Here is a 17,410-nt window from a genome sequence, read left to right on the forward strand (position 1 = left end):
ACACCTACCTGAGGCATCTCCTCTCCATCACCCAGTAGTACCCAGCAGTCCCATATGGTTTCTCTTTTCTCCTGACCTGCTGCTATTTCTGAAACCACTACCTTTCAGACTCTCTTTCAGTTCAGAGTAGCTGTTTCTGCTAAAATGGAGATTGTTATGCTAAACCACTTATTTCTGGTGGAAGAGGTCCAGGTAAGCAAGATTCTGAACATTTGAACATTGTTGGTAGCCTGAGTCATAAAAGAAACGTTTCATTTACAGTGGTAAGAGAAGTAGCAATTTATACTAACATAGAAGGTGCACATAACATCATTGTAAACAAATGTGCTCGGGAACAGGACAAATATCTGCATTACATATTCAAACTGGAGTCCCCCTGAGAGGATGCCCCCTGAATCCAGGCTATAGGATGTGCCACCAAGTTATTTCCCAAAAAGCTATCACTCATTTTTGAACAAAATTATATAACACCATCATGTTCATAAGTGGTGAAATTGCAGCAAGAAACAAAGTTGAGTTTCTCAGCAACCTAATGAATCTGTGAGCTCCATGCTAGGAGTGGCTATCATTTTTAGTGTATCCTTGGATAACCTGATTGAAGGGAGAATCATCAAAGGGAAAAAAGGGAAGCCTAGGTTCTTTTTTCTGTTTGTGACAGAAATAAGCAACGGTACTGGTGCAATGGTACTCAAACAGTGGTTTAAAACTTCTCTGTTCTGTTAGGGCAAGAATTTCCATATATGCTATTCAGAAAGGACCAGTGCTAGTCTGAGCGCCTTTTTTAAAAAAAACAAAATAGTCTGACCCGGCTGGTGTGGCTTAGTTGGTTAAATGTCAGCCCATGCAACAGGAGGTTGCTGGCTCAATTCCCTATCAGGGCACATGCCTGTGTTGCGGGCTGGATCCCCAGTAGGAGGCATGCAAGCGGCAAACGATCAATGTTTCTATTTCTCTCTTCCTCTCCCTTCCTCCGTCTGAAATTAATAAAAAACCTATTTAAAAAATAAAGGTTTTTAAAAAACTAGTCTGCAAGTACTTGAAAGTAACCATGTGAAATCCTTTAGGACAATTTGATAGTGCTGCAACAACTAAAGGCATGATTTTTAAATTTATTTATTTTTAGTAGTTTATTTCTATTTTATTTACTTAAGTATTGTCTCAAAACTGATTAGGGGGGAAACTGATCCTTTCTCACAGATAGTTTGAGAAGTACAGATGTAAAACCTAGGCCCCCTTGCCATGTCAAATAAACTCTACCAGAGTGAATAAGACGTATAAAAAGAATTAGGTATTATCACTGAATAAACATTAATAAAACAAAAATTCAGCCTGGTGAACCAGTATTAATATCCTGACTGCTTACCAACCCTTATTGGGACACTGGTCTTGTGCATGAATAATAAATTACATAAGTGTATAACTGGACACTTGTCCTTCTTATTCAATTTTGTAGTTGGTGAGTCAATTCCTTTGGGCTTTCCCATTTGTAAACAGAGTTCAGTGGCCTTCAACCTTTTACATGGGGGATTGTTATTTACAAAATGAGGATAAGACTTACCCTGTTAAGTGAAATGCAAGGTATTATCATAAATATTGATTCTCTGTAAAAATAACTGGCTATACTATTATTAAAAGATGAGTAACACCAAATAATCCAGACTTATAAGTCAGTTTTACTGGGTTCAGAAAAAGTATAAGACACTTAAAATATTTACATCTAAGCATTTTACATGAAAAGACTTCCTTTTTTTTATTTCAGCAGAACCAGTGATTATCACTCAGTATAAACCTGGCACCAGTTCTATATGGCTCTGCAGAGTGATTTTCAAAAGTCTTTTTTGGAGTTGGATCAACTGTCATGGTTTGAATGGTTTTATCTGAGCCCTTTCTTCACATCAAAGTATCTTGCATAACTTGTAGTTTTAAAATCAAAGTAAAGTAAGGTTGATTTTCTTTTTAATTGGGAGAGAGGGATAGTAGAGAAGGGAAGGACGTAAAGAGATGGAAGAAAGACTAGATAAGAAGCTTTGGGGTAATTAGATTGTTAGGAGACCTCAAAAGCCCAGAGACTACTTGGTCCAAGAAGGATCCCATCTGGGTTGATGGCAAGCGACTACCATGTCTCAGCATGGAAGAAAAACAATACCTTTCTTTCTGTCCATGCATGGAAATGAAGGAGGAACATGGAGTGCAGCAGAAATATAGGGCCAATTTGCTCTAGCAGTATTCAAATTATTAAGAAATAAGCAGATAATTCAATTCTAAATGATAGATGCAGAATAATTTAATTTTCTGTTCTAGTACATGAACTTCTTGTCAGTCAAATTTAAGGCATAATTTAAAGAAAAATCCTAAAATGATTAGCCAAAAACAACAAAAAAATATTACCTCTCTGATATAATTTTAAATCTTTTAATTAAATGACAGTGAGCTATAGGGTTTGCTAACCACTTAGAACAAACGCAGAGGTTTATGAGACATCCTTTTTGATTTTATGTCTTTCTATAGTGTGCTATCTTAAGAAATTCCATCATAACCTTATATTGGCAACTTATTTTCATAACAAGTTTCCTGTTAGGATTTTCTTTCTCCATCTGGATTAATTCAAATATCAGGGCAAGAGGAATGGAGTTCAGTAGAAGGTACAGAAATTAACCAAATTTCAAGCCTACCCAGCTTGGTATTTTTTTTTTTTTTTTAATGCTTTGATTTTTTTAGAGATAGGAAGGGAGAGGGATAGAGAGATAGAAACATTAATAAAAGAGAACCACCACCAATCAACTGCCTCCTGCACACCCCCACTGGGGATCAAGCCTGTAACCCGGGCATGTGCCCTGACTGGGAATCGAACTGGCGACCTCTTGTTTCCTAGGCCATTGCTCAACTACTGAGCCACAGTAGCTGGGCTGGCTTGGTACTCTTATCAGGTAAAATTTAACAGTGATTGCCAAATTAAAAATTGATGGAACAGTGCTAGGCAAAACCTTGCTTATCAGGTTTTTTAGGTGTTTAAGTCTTAAGGGTAAACAAATAGTTTTAAGGTCTACACAATGGAATACTACTGGGCGATAAAAAGGAATAAACTATTGACACATAGTACAACATGGATGACTCGCAGAAGTATTATGCTAATAACGAAAGAAGATAGACTCCAAAGACTCCATCCTTCCAAACATATAAAATTCTGGCGAAGTTATCAGAAAGGAGATCAGTGGTTGCCAGGGGCGGAGGGTAAGGGAAAGGAACATTAGGGAACTTTGGGGACGATGGAAATGTTTTATATCATGATTGTGCTGATGTCTTTTATGACTATATATGTTGTACACTTTAAATTGGTAGATTTTGCCCGGCCGGGCGTGGCTCAGCGGTTGAGCGTCGACCTAGGATCCAGGCGATCGGGGTTCGATTCCCTGTCAGGGCACATGCCCGGGTTGCGGGCTGCACCGGATCAATGAGTCTCTCATCATTGATGATTCTATCTCTCTCTCTCCCTCTCCTTTCCTCTCTCTAAAATCAATAAAGATATATTAAAAATAAATAAATAAATAAATAAATAAATAAATTGGTAGATTTTATTGTATGTAAAGTAGACCTCAATGAAGTTGGCTCAAAACACTAAATCACGCAAATTGCATGAAATCTCACTCATAACTCAACGTTCAGTTTTTGCTATTTATAGGCCACCTCACTTCTCACTTCCTGCATTCTATTGTTACCTGAATAACACAAACATGTCCCCCCATCCTCTCCTATCAGTAGTGTGCACAATAATCCATTGTGACACAGGCAGTAAACATGAGAATTTCTATTTTCTTTTATCTAAAAAGATAATTTTGGGCTAATATTTTATATGTGGATTTACAGTAATATATTAGTAATTTAGAATCAGTTTTACATTTATTGGGGCCCAAGTTCACATATTTTTACTAAAAGGGGTATGTAGTCATAAAAATTTGGGGATTGCTTCTCTACAGAGCTAACACTGATAAGTAGCAGGCACATACTATGTATACACACCTTTGCCAACACTTTGGAAGAAACTGATGAGGAGCAGTCAGTTAATTCAACTAACTTGCCACCGCTTGCATTTGTTTTGGCCTCTTGATTAGATGGACGTGTGCCAAGATATGACCAGAAATTTGGGAAATGTATAATTTAAATGCTGGGTCACCTCAGGAGCAAGGAATGGGCTCAGACCATTATCTCAGATGACATGAATTGGGGCCTTCCATCAACTTAACAGAGGGGGCTGGCAAGCAGAGAGCTCATGGGTAAGACTTGTGGGTTGGCTCTGAGACCTGAAAGTAGCAGGAGTTAGAGGGAAATACTCTGTGGGAGAGAAGCCTTTGAACACTACACACAGTTTTAAAGAAAAAACTTATAGAAGCCATAAAACTTTCAGTCCTTGTCTCTCCCATTCTCCCACTAGTAATCTAGTTTAAAACTCAGATGGGTCCATGCATAACAAGCAGATACTTCAGTTTTACAGTGTGTTTCTAAAGTCAAGTCACTTTTAAAACTCTTCCCTTAGCCAACAATTTTAACTGGTCTGGGTGCTCTCCACTTACATCAGAGCCATTTTTTTTTTTTTTTACTTTTTTGTTAGATTATGTTTATCTCAAATTCATATGACTTGGCAATCCGAAGTGTGCATGGGTCAAAGTTTGGGTGTCTGTGCGCGTGAGTGTGCGTGTGTATGTGTGTGTGCGCGCGCGTGTGTAAGCAGGCAAGAAAGGGAGATAAAAAAATGCTAAAACAAAAAAATAACATTCTGGGAAGTATTTAGGGAAATTTTTAATGTTGTGATAATTTCTGAGAAACACTTGAAATTATGTGGGAAAAGAACTTGTCATGCTTATTTGTTTTAGCAAGTTTACATTTAAACACATATTTCTTGCAGGGCACTGAATGAGAAAGATGTACCACTGGCATATACAATATACATCAGAGCAGTTTCGCTGTATAAGTAAACAAAATTATACCATTCTCTATTCACATAGAGCCCTTGTAAGCGTGCTTTTCCATATTTCAAGCTAATGTTTCTAGGAGGCCAGCTGAAAGAGCTATAATATCTGTAGGCATAATAAAATATAGTCATTTATATCATGAGTGCACCAAATGGTTCAAATTAGACTTGATAAAAAAAAAATCAACATTTGTTTTGGGTAATGAAAACCCTGCTCAGTTTCCATGATTCGGAAATTTGTGTTTTGCCGAATTTCTCAAGAGCATCACCACTTTACCTTCAAAATGCTTTGTTGACTAGCATTCACATCCTTGCTTCTTCCTTCCCACTCTAGGACAGAGGTGTCCCATGAGAAAGAATCATCAGGATGTGTGACACACAGAAAAGAAAAAAAAAAGCTTTCACATAAAATCCAACACTGGTCTTTATTTATTAACATTTCTCCATGTGAACAGCCCTTTCGAAAAACAAATATGCTTTCCATGTCAACCCAAGACTGGCATCATGAAAGGATGCAAACATCAGAGCTACGTATAAATTGCTTTGCTGAGATTACAGGAGCTGATGCTAAATTCAGTATGTCCATATTATAAAGAACTTTATTTGAAGTACATTTCTAATTTCTCTTTTTCCCCACAAGGAGAAATGAACACTACAGGAATATTCACAATTGGTTAGAAATATTAGAGCTCTCAGAAAACTTTGCATGAAGGAATTTTCTGTCACAATAAAAACCTTATTAATCTTTGTTAGCTGACATGCTAATAGAGGTCTCCTCTCTATAAGGACTGACTTTAAAAGAGTTACTTATCACAATATATGCACGTATACAAACATATACATGTACACAGAGACGACCATTCTTGACTCATTCCTACTGTACATGACCCTCATTATAAACCCGTCTTACTATAATATCCAGAATGTTCGACCATGGAGAATGGTAGTACAGTGAGGCAAGACACATTGAATTATTTGTAAAAAAAAGTACAAAGTTAAGGAATGCTTCTCTTTGGATGAAACTGTAAGTCTGAAGAACATGGCACTTGACTAAAGTAGGCAGCTGTAGAAACAGGCAACAGGGTAATTGTATGTGACTTTTAGGTACCTGCTTTGATTTATTTTTTAATATATAAGTGTCTACCTTTTTTTTTCTAATCCAAATTTGAAAATATCTTCACAATGAAAAGGATATCTTTTTTTTTTTTTTAATGGATAAAGTGAACAATATACCTTCCCAACATGATCACCTGTCTAGTCAAAATGCCAGGGCACACGTTTTAAATGGTTCTTGTGATTCTTAAAACATATTGTTTGACTTTTGATAAAAAATTCACTTTGTTATACAGTGTTCTTGGTTATGGACCAGATAAGAATATATAATTCAGAGGACTATCACTTTTTTCCTCAGTAATAGTCTGTACAGCGTTTTTACTGTAAAAACTGTGATTATGATAGATCACTCTGGGGTTACAGCATATTTAATCACAGAAGCTCCAGCTAAGCTCTATTAAAGGTCTGTCAGGATTTCTTCTCTGTACCCAGGAATTTTAGCTTGTCTGGCTTAAAACAAGCCATATACATTTCCTCTCTGGGCATTTGTTTGCAAATAAATAAAGCAGGTGCCTTGCTTTGCCATGTAAAAATTTCTGAGGAGTAAATTACTTTCTGCCACGTCTATAATTTCACTTCAAACATTCAAAAGTATTTTTCAAATTACCTAGCTCAGTCCTAAATCAAATCTGAGAAACTTTTAAAGGTATGATATATTTCAATATTTAATAACAGTATCTTAGGAATCATTTAAGTTTCAAAGTAGAAAATCTTAAATCTAGCTGATATTCCTAGCATACCAACCTTTAATAAAATTACCTGTAGTTCACCCTAGCTGGTTTGGCTCAGTGGTTAGATTGTTGGCCCTCAGACTGAAGGGTCTCAGGTTTGATTCTGGTCAAGGGCATATGCCTTGGTTGCAGGCTTGATCCCTGGCCCCTGCCTGGGTGCATGTGGGAGGCAACCAATCAACATGTCTTTCTCACATCGATGTTTCTCTCTCTCTCTCTCTCCCCATTCCACTCTCTCTGAAGAGCAATGGAAAAAATATCCTTAGGTGAGAATAAAAAAAAAATTATCTGTAGTCCTTAACTTAAGGATAAAATATCTAACAGAATTTGCACATTAAGGTTCCAAATTTTGATTATGCTTAATATAACTTACACATACATATTCACCTTGAGGAAAAATAAAGGACATGAGAATGACACCTAAATTCCAATTTTGGTTTTGGTAACCAACAATCCGCTGTGTGACTGCAAAATCACCGATACCCAGCTTTGGTTTTCTCACGGGTAAAGCTTTCTGAGCCTTACTAAAACAAAATTCCATTAGTTGACTCTTTAATTCCGTTACTTGACTAAGCCTAGAATCTGGACACACAAATCATTTTAATTAAAATGTTTTAAACCCTAAACTAATATTTTTCCTTTTAAACAACTTGCATAACCAACTTTTTTCAGAATGCATGTGTTTATGACAGAAAGTCACTGAATTATCCTATATTCTGGATGCTTCCCTTGATGTTTCTGTCTGGGGCTGCTTATCAGTGACAGGATTAGATGTCCTAATTCTTCTGGATTAATTTTTACTCCTGGTCAATTCAGCAATCAGTTCAGGTAAAAATGGTGCTTACAAACTAGGGAAACTGCTCAAGAGAGTCCCCAAGATGCCTTGGAATCCCTGGGAATCACACCAGTAGAGAGTTTGTGAATATTCTGCAACTTAAGGCTTAACCATTCCAAAGTAAATGTTATACCTCCATAAAGCTGTATAAATAAATATCTGTAGTGTTGCAGCAGTCTTCTCAGTTCCCCCCAAATAGCAGTATTTGTACAGAAGGTCCTCCCCTTAATTAAGCCCTTTAAACAGACACCAGTTACTCACTTGGAGATAATCACAGCCGAGACGTGAGAGGGTAAATCATTTTATGGCTCAGGACAGCAAAGGAACAGTTTGAAATCCTCAGAGAAAACACCAGAAACAGGAGGAAAGAGAAGGATGGTCCCTGCAAGTGGTCTTGTTTTCTTCTACCCTCAGACATAAAGATAAGCCCAGGTCCTAGGACACTTATAAATCTGCTTGCTTTGCAATACACAAAACCCACTAGAGCCCTTTCTGACATGTCTGCTTTGAGGTCTACATTTTCTAGTTTACCTCTCTGTCTATAACCAAAGTCCTGCTACTGAGTCTGAAGACAGTCTCCATATATCTGGGGGTCTTGGCCGGGGCTCTACATTTCTAAACACAAATGCCAGAGGCCCTGGCATTTCCTGATGTGCTTTCCTATACTGATAAATAGCAAAAAATGAGTGCAGAAATTTTTTTTTCCTAATGAAAGTGAATTCACACATCAGGTAAAGGCTAAAACCTTGGAACAAATTCAGGGCCACAACCTCCAACTGTTGGAAGTTTTATCAATGCAGCCAAGATTCTCGATTCTGGTATGTTATCAAAGCTTCCAAAGCTTGAATGGAAGATTCTGTTTCATGTATTATACTGTCAATTACTCCACAACTGCAGCTGATTGAACAACCCTAAGGAACTTTAACATATTCATTAGGATGTGAGAGAGCAGGGGTAGAAAGGGACTGAACACCCACTAAGCAGTATTCCATAAAACAGCAAGGATCGAGTATTCCATAAAACACACCGAGGACTGAGTATGTGATTGAACAGAAAGATGTATTGGGAAATTTAACTTTGTTCTTCTCTGGGTATAAGAACAGCCGTACAACACAAAGATTAATTTCCTGCTTTAGCATTCATCAGGGAACAACACATTATTACTTGTAACACATACACAAGGCTGTTGATGGATATACTTTCCTTTGATTGCTCAGATTAAATGTGTTCCTAGCAAAGGTGCATCCACACACACATGTACAATTATAAATCCATGTGTGCATTAACAGTTTGTGTTTCTGTATATTTATAAACCACTATCAATGTAGGTATTATACATTTTATTTGTCCACAAAGTAGAGATGATTTGGAGTTGGAGGCTGACTAAACAAATATAGATAAAAATAGAATAATCAGAGTAAATAATCAATATATGTGACTAACAAAAAACTCAGAAACTCAACATAAAGGAGGGTAGGAGGAGGAAGCATGCATTACAGAGCATAAGGTAATAACCGTGTCTACATGTCTAATACCCTCTTGTCCCAGCAGTCCTGACTTTCTAAGCAGCCCACTTCTCCACATTAACGGGAGTCATTTGGAGAGCAGCAAACGTGCCATTAGAAGCACTTTTACAAGTGTATATTCATCCACCAATTAGCTTAATGTGGCCGCTTTCTGCATATTTTCTATCCAGGCCTGCACAAATCTTATTAATATTTCCCCCTAGCGCTTTGACAGATTACCTTGTCATTATGCATCCTGGAGCCTTTTAAACAATATGGGTAAACTACTGTTTGTGAGGTTAATGACAATTATCCCCTAATTACTGCATAAGTCACTCAGTCCACTTTATCTCATAGGCAGGGTTCTGCTCTGTGTATCTGCCATTGTGTCACTGTAAATGAATCTTGTATTGCTATGTTTATCTGCCATTGCCTTGTAAATTATACTGACAGAAGAATGAACAAATTACTGCATGTCATCACTTAAATACCGCTTCTGAAATTAAAAGAAAAAAATGCCTCAGCACCAAGCTCGAATTGTGATTTTAGCAGATCACAATGAATAAAAACATATTTAATGTTTATGTTCCATTTCAAGGCTGATAGCTTAGAATCTGGAGTCACAACAATGGCACTGCGGGTACGTGGAAGGTGAAGAGCAATGGAGAAAAAAGAAAAAATAGGCTGAAAACTGAACTAGTCATGCCAGCTCAACCTCTTGAACGCATTTCCTGTTATTTTTAATAACTGATACAGAATCTTTGAAGTTATTTTCCAGATTTATCAAGTCTAAATCAAATTCAATGGATTAGGCATATGCCACACTCTTCAGCTGAGATTGGTTTTTTTTTGTTTTGTTTTTCGGTTACTTATAACCAGTCTAGACATAAAATGAAGAATCTACGTAATTGAGACCAGATAATGTAATAAAGGCCACAGGTTAAGCCAATTTCATTGATGCGCTTTTAAACATTATTAAACAAGTTCAGAAACACTGTTTTTCCAAAATTGCATTTGAAATTGTTTAAGAATGTTTACATCAATAAAATCTGTTTAATTCATTGCGACATCAGGGTGACCACATCTGCTCTGATACAATTTACAGGGAAAATAGGACAAACTTTAAATAAAAAAAAAAGACAGATTAGGTCAACTGCAAATAATTGGAAAGAATTTGTTTTTAACCTGAAATTTATGATTCTGCAGACTATCAGGTAAATAAATGTTTGCATGAGAACAGGCAGAAACATCTGGCTTCCTAAGATGACTGCCATCGAATCAGTATCTTAAAAACATTTTGAAATGTGAAACATTCAAAATGCCTCCATTTACATGACACCAAGGCGGCTAATAACTGGCAAGCATAAGTAACGGGCCACACCAGGCTGAAGGATGGCTTTCAACTCTCAATTAGACGGGCATGTAGAAAGCGCACATCAAATCGCTTTATGACAGCCGCGAGGTTGTAAGGGAGGGCTGAGAGCACAGATGATAAAGCTGTTTGGCGGAAGCATGCACGCACGCACATACAGTACCTCTTGATGCACTCGCTGAACAGGCTGGAAGAAAAAGCTGCAGTGAAAAGAAAGGAAAACATGAAAGCCAGAGTTGACAGGCCTAGCCCAGGGGCTTCATGGATGCTCAGCACAACCCCTAGGGCTCCCTCCAATCCCCAAAGACTGATTTTAGTGTCTGTCCTGCACTCAGTCAATACAGCTTCAACCTGGCAAGTGCTGCAGGCAAAAATGAAAGCCCCATACAACGTTCTTTTCTGTGGGTTAGGCCACAGTTAAGACTGACATCACTATGACGACCACTAAGGGGTTAAAACTCTTCCTTGATTTTTAAAAACTATTTAGGCTATCTATGGATATAGAACTGAGGAAAGGGAATTTATAAATCATTAACTCTCTTTTTCTTTTAACACTGGATTTCGTTGCCTTTTTTCTTAACCTTGCTAATTGGTATAGCCACCCTGCTTGGTTGGGAGCGGGGAAGACAGTGTGCATTTAGGGAAGATAAATTCTTGGTGTCACCTCAAAAAAGGTGAGCATAAACAGTATTTTCTTGAGTTTGTCAAGTCAGTTACAGAAAGAAAGACACTCCTGGAAGTACCAATATAAATAAATGCCCAGTGGCACCCGGGTATCAGTTAACAGGTAAAGACAACCATTAAGAAAACAAACAGTAAGATCTCCCTACTCACTTTAATCCACTCTTCACACACTTTCATCAAATTTCCACAAACCAAGACTGGAAATATTTCACTCCCCTTCCTAATAAACCGTCAGTGGCTCCTTAGTGTGCACAGAATACATGATAAATTCCCTTACCTGGCATTTGAAGTCCCCTCAATAAAAACCCAACCTACCTTTCCAACTTTATCTCCCATCTCAATCTCTAAAGCTCTAGCTACTAAGGCTATTTGCCATAACAGATGCCTAGTACGGCAAAATGTCACCTTGTTCTAAACCCTGCCTTTCTGAAACAACCATTGTTATCCTTCAAGGCCCAACTTAAATGAACCTCTCTATGAAATGTTCCCTATCCTACCAATTTCATTCCTTGTCCCCACTCCCAGGAGGAACAGACCTGCCCCTTCAGCCACCTGCTTATACGTCTCAGTCATGTAAGTCTCCTTATTACAGGATTATTGTATGTACTTTATATCCCCACTGCCAAGATGAATCAATATTGAATTAATTCATTAATACTATAAATGTAGGAGTTGGGAGGCAATTTACAGGTCACCTAGTGCCACCTTTTTATTTTACAGATGAGAAAATTAAGAAATAAGGATCTTGCCCAAGATGGGGAAGTTAATGTGTATGGCTGACTTGGAACAAGCCATCTAGCTCCCCTGACATAGTCTAGTGCTTATTCCACAATACCATTTTTTCCTCCTGGCATATGGTTCCTGATTCAGGAAGGAGAACATCCACTCCATCCCACTCCCACACCCTGGATTTAAGCAGATTCCAACCAACTCCACACTAACCCTATCAGAAGACACTTTCCCCTGAACTGAACTGCCCTCCTGACCATCAAGAAGGTGTCCAACAAAAATGTGAAGTCATGCCCCAAGACCATTCCTTCATTACTAGTGTGCTGGGGGTGAGAAAAAGTTGAGAATCATGGTTTGAGAGGGAAAAAAATACACACACACACACACACACACAAATTTAGTCCTCACTGTTCTTTTTATTTTTTCCTCTGCAAATACCAGAAAATTATCTATTGTTAATAGAAAACATTTTGGCAATGACATTACATTTATGTTGAAAATTCTCTGGATTAAAGTTAAATCCTAGTGTACAAAGAACTAGAAGGCAAAATGAAGCAGTCTCTCTCACATGGTTGGAGTTCTGTATATGCCTACAGAGTGAATAAATTAGTCAGTTTAATATTAGACAGAGAAATAATAAACCACTACAGTTATAAGTATGTTTGTATGCACATACTTTCTTACTTCATTTTATCTTCTGCAAATAACTTTATATTTATCAATTCCTGAATCCTCACCTTATCTTCCCACAATCCAGATATTTCTCATTTCTGTTTGCATATGCTCCATCTTGTTTACGAGGAAAACTTCAACTCAGGGTTTCTTTAGGGATTCTGCCTGTCAACCAAATAACTACCCAGTTACTCAAGAAGACCTGTTATCTGAATCCTGAAAACAAAACAAAAAACCAAAACCTGAAACAAACAAAGGCATGGAGGCCTATTTTTTACTGTAATGCTCTTTTCAGGCTAAAGGGTTGCTTTAAATAATATAGTCTGTGCCTTGGTTTCCTCATATAAAAAATGGGGTAAAAATATATCCATGGTAGAGCTCTGAGGATTAAAGAATAATCATGCCTACACTTCAATGGGCCCTTTCTAATGAGCCAAGAAGGACTCTAGGTAATATATATATGTATATATATATTACACTCATCTACACTCAAATCAGTTTTGAGGTACTACTATCAAACCCACTTTACAGATGGGGAAATTGAGGAGCATCAAAGTTGAATAACTTGCCTAAGGTCATAAAGATAGTAATTCTGGAGCCAGAATGATTCACACCAGCAATGTGAGTCTGGAACTATACTGAAATGCCTTGCACAGAAGGCATTCCTGCCTGCCCACCCCAATCCAAGCCTCCATCAATGTCCTCTCCTGCTTTCTCTTTCTCCACTATCCTTGCTGAAATCCAGGTCTGAAAAGTTGTTTCCTTTGACCTATCCCTTGGTTAACTCGGTTGTCCAGTCACATGCCTGTCTCTTTACACCTATTCTCACAAGTTTAGTAATGGTCTACATTACTTCCCAACTGGGTTGTTTTAATCATTCCTCATTCTTCCCATTTATACCTTTCACCCCACTCACATTTTGACTACATTCTGATGCCGAGTTGCTTTTCCTGAAGTTAACATCTGCTTACATATGATCATAACCCCTCCCTCCAATCTGAATTTGAAGCACTCCCCTTTGCTAAATGGTTTAAGCATAAATTCTTCACACTGGCCTTCAAGAACTGCCCCAATCTCAAACTTCTAAGTCTCACCTCGTTTACACACATTCTGACATTGCAGCTGAAACAGACAACTTAACTTTCAGTGAACACACTATACTTTCTCACCATACCACCCTGTTGCTTATATTGTCCCTTCCACTTGGAATGCCATCATGAACTTTCTGGAGGTCCACTATTGTCCAAGGCCCATGTCTCAAATATTACCTTGATAATAAATCCTGTGATTCAGAATTCCCATGTATTTTTATGTGATTTTAAAAAACATATTCTATTTTATATAGGTCACATGCAATCTGAGATTAATCCTTACAATATACGCAGACCCTTGAGTATAGAGGCTCCAAGAACACTCATCTTTATACCCTCACAGCAAGTAAAATGGTGCCTTACACTCATCTTTAACAAATTATGCTGTTTTTATACCTAATTCACTTCTGTTGACATTGACCACGTGTCATACATAAACCCAACTATGTCCTTCAGACAGATGCTAACTAGATTGCTAAAAACAGCCAGTGTGAATCTAAAACATAAGTTGCCCAATGTCTGGTTAGGCAGTCAAATTTGCAGATGAAGATATCCAGAAGTTTTATATTATGTATTTAAGAAATAAAAATATAAATCTTGATGCAAGTGAAAATTCATTTTTCTCAAAAAGTTTTAAGACCTTGGTTGGGCCTATGCTTCCAAGTTTGTTTTATTACAGAATTGTTTACAGGTGTAGGGGCAACTAATTAAATTTTCTAAAATGCAAAATAAATGACATAAGAGAAAAAGTAGCTGTCAGGAGAACAAGCTAAGAGAAAAAAAATTAGGGACAAGGAACTAAATATTAGAAAAGGAGCTCAAAAATGCAAATGTGGAATATAAATATACCATTAAAACTTGACAGACCAGGAATAACTTCCATCTGTGGTCAACAATGAATTACTCATGTTAAAACTAAATATCAGAACCCGCCAGAGTTTGAGGTGTATAAGTATGAGCAGACAAGGCAGAGGGAAGAGTGATAAGAGAAATCTTTTCTAAAAGGTTTGCTAAAACTAAAATGGCAAGAACCTGAATACACAGGTATGTGAAAGTAGAGAGTAGAATGGTCCATTCTGAATATATCAATTTAATTCTTAATATGAGCTCCAGTTGTGTACCAAAAATAAAATATACCAAATGAGGGGGGTTTGAAAAAAAGCATAGAAAATGAAAGTTGATAAATGAATGAATATAAAATGTATTGAAAAAGAAATATTGAAGATGGCCTTACAGCTGGCCTAAGCTATAAAATACAAAAGGCTTTCACTTATATTACTTTGCATACCCTAATATCATTTACTTCTAAAGTGTCTGTAATTTGTCCCATAGAATATAAAATGAATGACTTACTTGTCTTAGAAATGTACTAACTTTTATAATTAGTAAACCAACATGCACCTTTTTTTAAAAAGCCACCTTTTAATAAAAATCAACTATTTGTTGATTTTCTAAATCACCAGGAGGACTTTTTCCTTTACTTATTACATTTACTTGAGGGAGAAAAGATAATACTAAAAAAAAACAACAAGGAATTAAGTTATTTTAATTTTTTTAAAAAAATCAAAATTTCATTAATAGAAAGAATATGAACAACTTTCTACTTTTTATTTTTTTATAGAATTATCTACCAAGGCAAGTGACAAATTTCTGTCATCTCACCTGTATTCTCTGTTGCTGCCTGAAACTATTTTGTCAGTTCTTAGCCTACAAATACGACACCCAATTTATTTATGGCAATCTGCTAGAAACATAAAATAACTTAGAAAATGGAACTCAATATAGAATTTTGTTTTCAAACCAATCCACCAACTAACTATATGTCAAAGTATACAAAATAAAATTCTGATTTTAGGTCAACACTTCCTAAAGCTCTTTGGTAAAGTACATATTGACCTTCAGATATGACTAAAGGCCTATCATGAATCTGCATTAAAGAGAGAGGTGTGATATGAATTTGGCGCCAAAGAAAATGAGCAACTATCATTCACTGAGCACTTACTATGTGCCAAGCACTAAGGGAAAAGGCTTCACGTGCATTACATCACTTAATTACTCCATCGCTCAGTGCACACATGAAGGCTAGGAACTGTGTTTTAGCTTAAATCCAGAGTGAGGGGAGACCATGGGCAAACACACACACTGATTTTCTCTTTAGTTTCCTGGTTTTAGTAAGAGAAACCCTGCTGAGCAGGGATATGGCAAAAGAAAACACATTCCTTCCACTTCACAAGGGCGAGGCAAGTGCAGAAACCCTACAGTCTCTTGTGAATAACAGCAATGATCAAGACAGAAATCCTTATTTAAGTAAAAATATACACACACACACACAAAAAAAACAATTAGAGAGTTCAATGGAAGCCAAAATACACCCATATGCATGTATTTCCTTCTTCCCTCAGGATATTAGTCAGAATTCAGTGTCATAAATTAGCATTTGTCCTGACATGTGAGATCTTGCTCTATAACATGACCTTCTCTCTCTCTACAAAAAGGTCTGATGAGCACATGCACCTAGAAAAGAAACCAGAGACACAGCAACTCCTGTGAGTCCCAACTGAGGGCATACTTCATAAACAACATTCTGGGAGTTTCCAGGCCTTTGTAAGTAATGCTCTCAGGCCACAGGTGTTGGATTTGTTTTCTGTGGCTTTAGGGTAAAGCTCTCCGCAATGGATTTGACTGAAGATGAGGGGTGGGATTTGAGGCTCTGGGCAAAATGAAGCATGGTGGTCTTTGATCACTCCAAGCCAACAAGGAAGAACACACCTATTTGTAAAAGTCCCTGATCCAAGAACATTACCATTCTCCACAGAAACACAGGCAATACACAGCAGGAGAAGGGGGACTCAGGACCTGGGCCTGAGGCACCCACACACATAGCAACAAAGAAAACAGCATGCAAACAGCAGCTGCACTGACATTCAGCGAAGACAGAGCTGGTTTTTAGATCTTACATCGGAGAGAACAAAGACATCCCAATTAATCACAAGTGAGACAAGTGGAAAGTTGGAGCTTCTGTACCTATCAACAAATAAAAAGAAAAAATTGTGGCAAATGCATATATTTTGGCATATATTTTTCACATATATATAAACCACAGATTGCACAGACTTCCTATGGCCACAGCTGCCAGCTCCATTATCCCTTTCTGCAAGGGCTGAGAAAGAAAATAAAAGGAAATGGGATAAAAATATTTCCATTATATATAGCAGAATATTGCCAGATAAATAATTTTTAGCCATGAAGAATGTTTTAATATGGGTTTCTGGCAAAATTTTTAATCATCTAATAAATATTTTATTTAAGTTTATATAGCATGCATCAAGAGGCCAAATCAAGTTATATCATAGAAAAAAGGCAGCAACAAACAAGAGCAATGGCATACAATGAAGGGAAATTCAGTAAAAGGGCATTAAAGCTCATTGACTATGGGGGGAAAAAGGATATGCTCTGGTTCTAACCATCCTTAAAAACTCTCTTTGTGGAAGTAAAGGGAGAAAGAATGGAGTAGAAAATAAAATAAAATTAAAGCTAAAGAAAAGAAAATACAGTATGGAGTATGAATCCATGGAACTGTGCTCCAACAGCAAGTCTTTTACTTACTAGCTGTGTGACCACTCTGAGCCTTAGTTTCCCAGATATGAACGAGAAGAGCAATACCTGATACCAATACCTTTAAGGGTTATTTTTAAGATTATTAGTTAGGTCC

The 17,410-nt window shown here is 37.2% G+C and overlaps 1 protein-coding gene and 1 pseudogene across 20 annotated transcripts in view; one reads left to right on the plus strand and one right to left on the minus strand.

Annotated features, from left to right (window-relative positions):
- Positions 1-17,410, minus strand: part of BNC2 (basonuclin zinc finger protein 2) — a 402,482-nt gene that overhangs the window by 23,276 nt on the left and 361,796 nt on the right. The gene's annotated exons all lie outside the window — the stretch shown is intronic.
- LOC308564016 (small ribosomal subunit protein eS25 pseudogene) overlaps positions 145-17,410 on the plus strand; it is a 37,150-nt pseudogene continuing 19,884 nt past the window's right edge. The window contains exon 1 of the transcript in view: positions 145-192. The product of the transcript in view is annotated as a small ribosomal subunit protein eS25 pseudogene (transcript). The remainder of the gene's footprint in view (positions 193-17,410) is intronic.

Source organism: Miniopterus schreibersii (genome assembly GCF_964146895.1).
Source record: "Miniopterus schreibersii genome assembly, chromosome: 11".
Taxonomy (NCBI): Eukaryota; Metazoa; Chordata; class Mammalia; order Chiroptera; family Miniopteridae; genus Miniopterus; species Miniopterus schreibersii.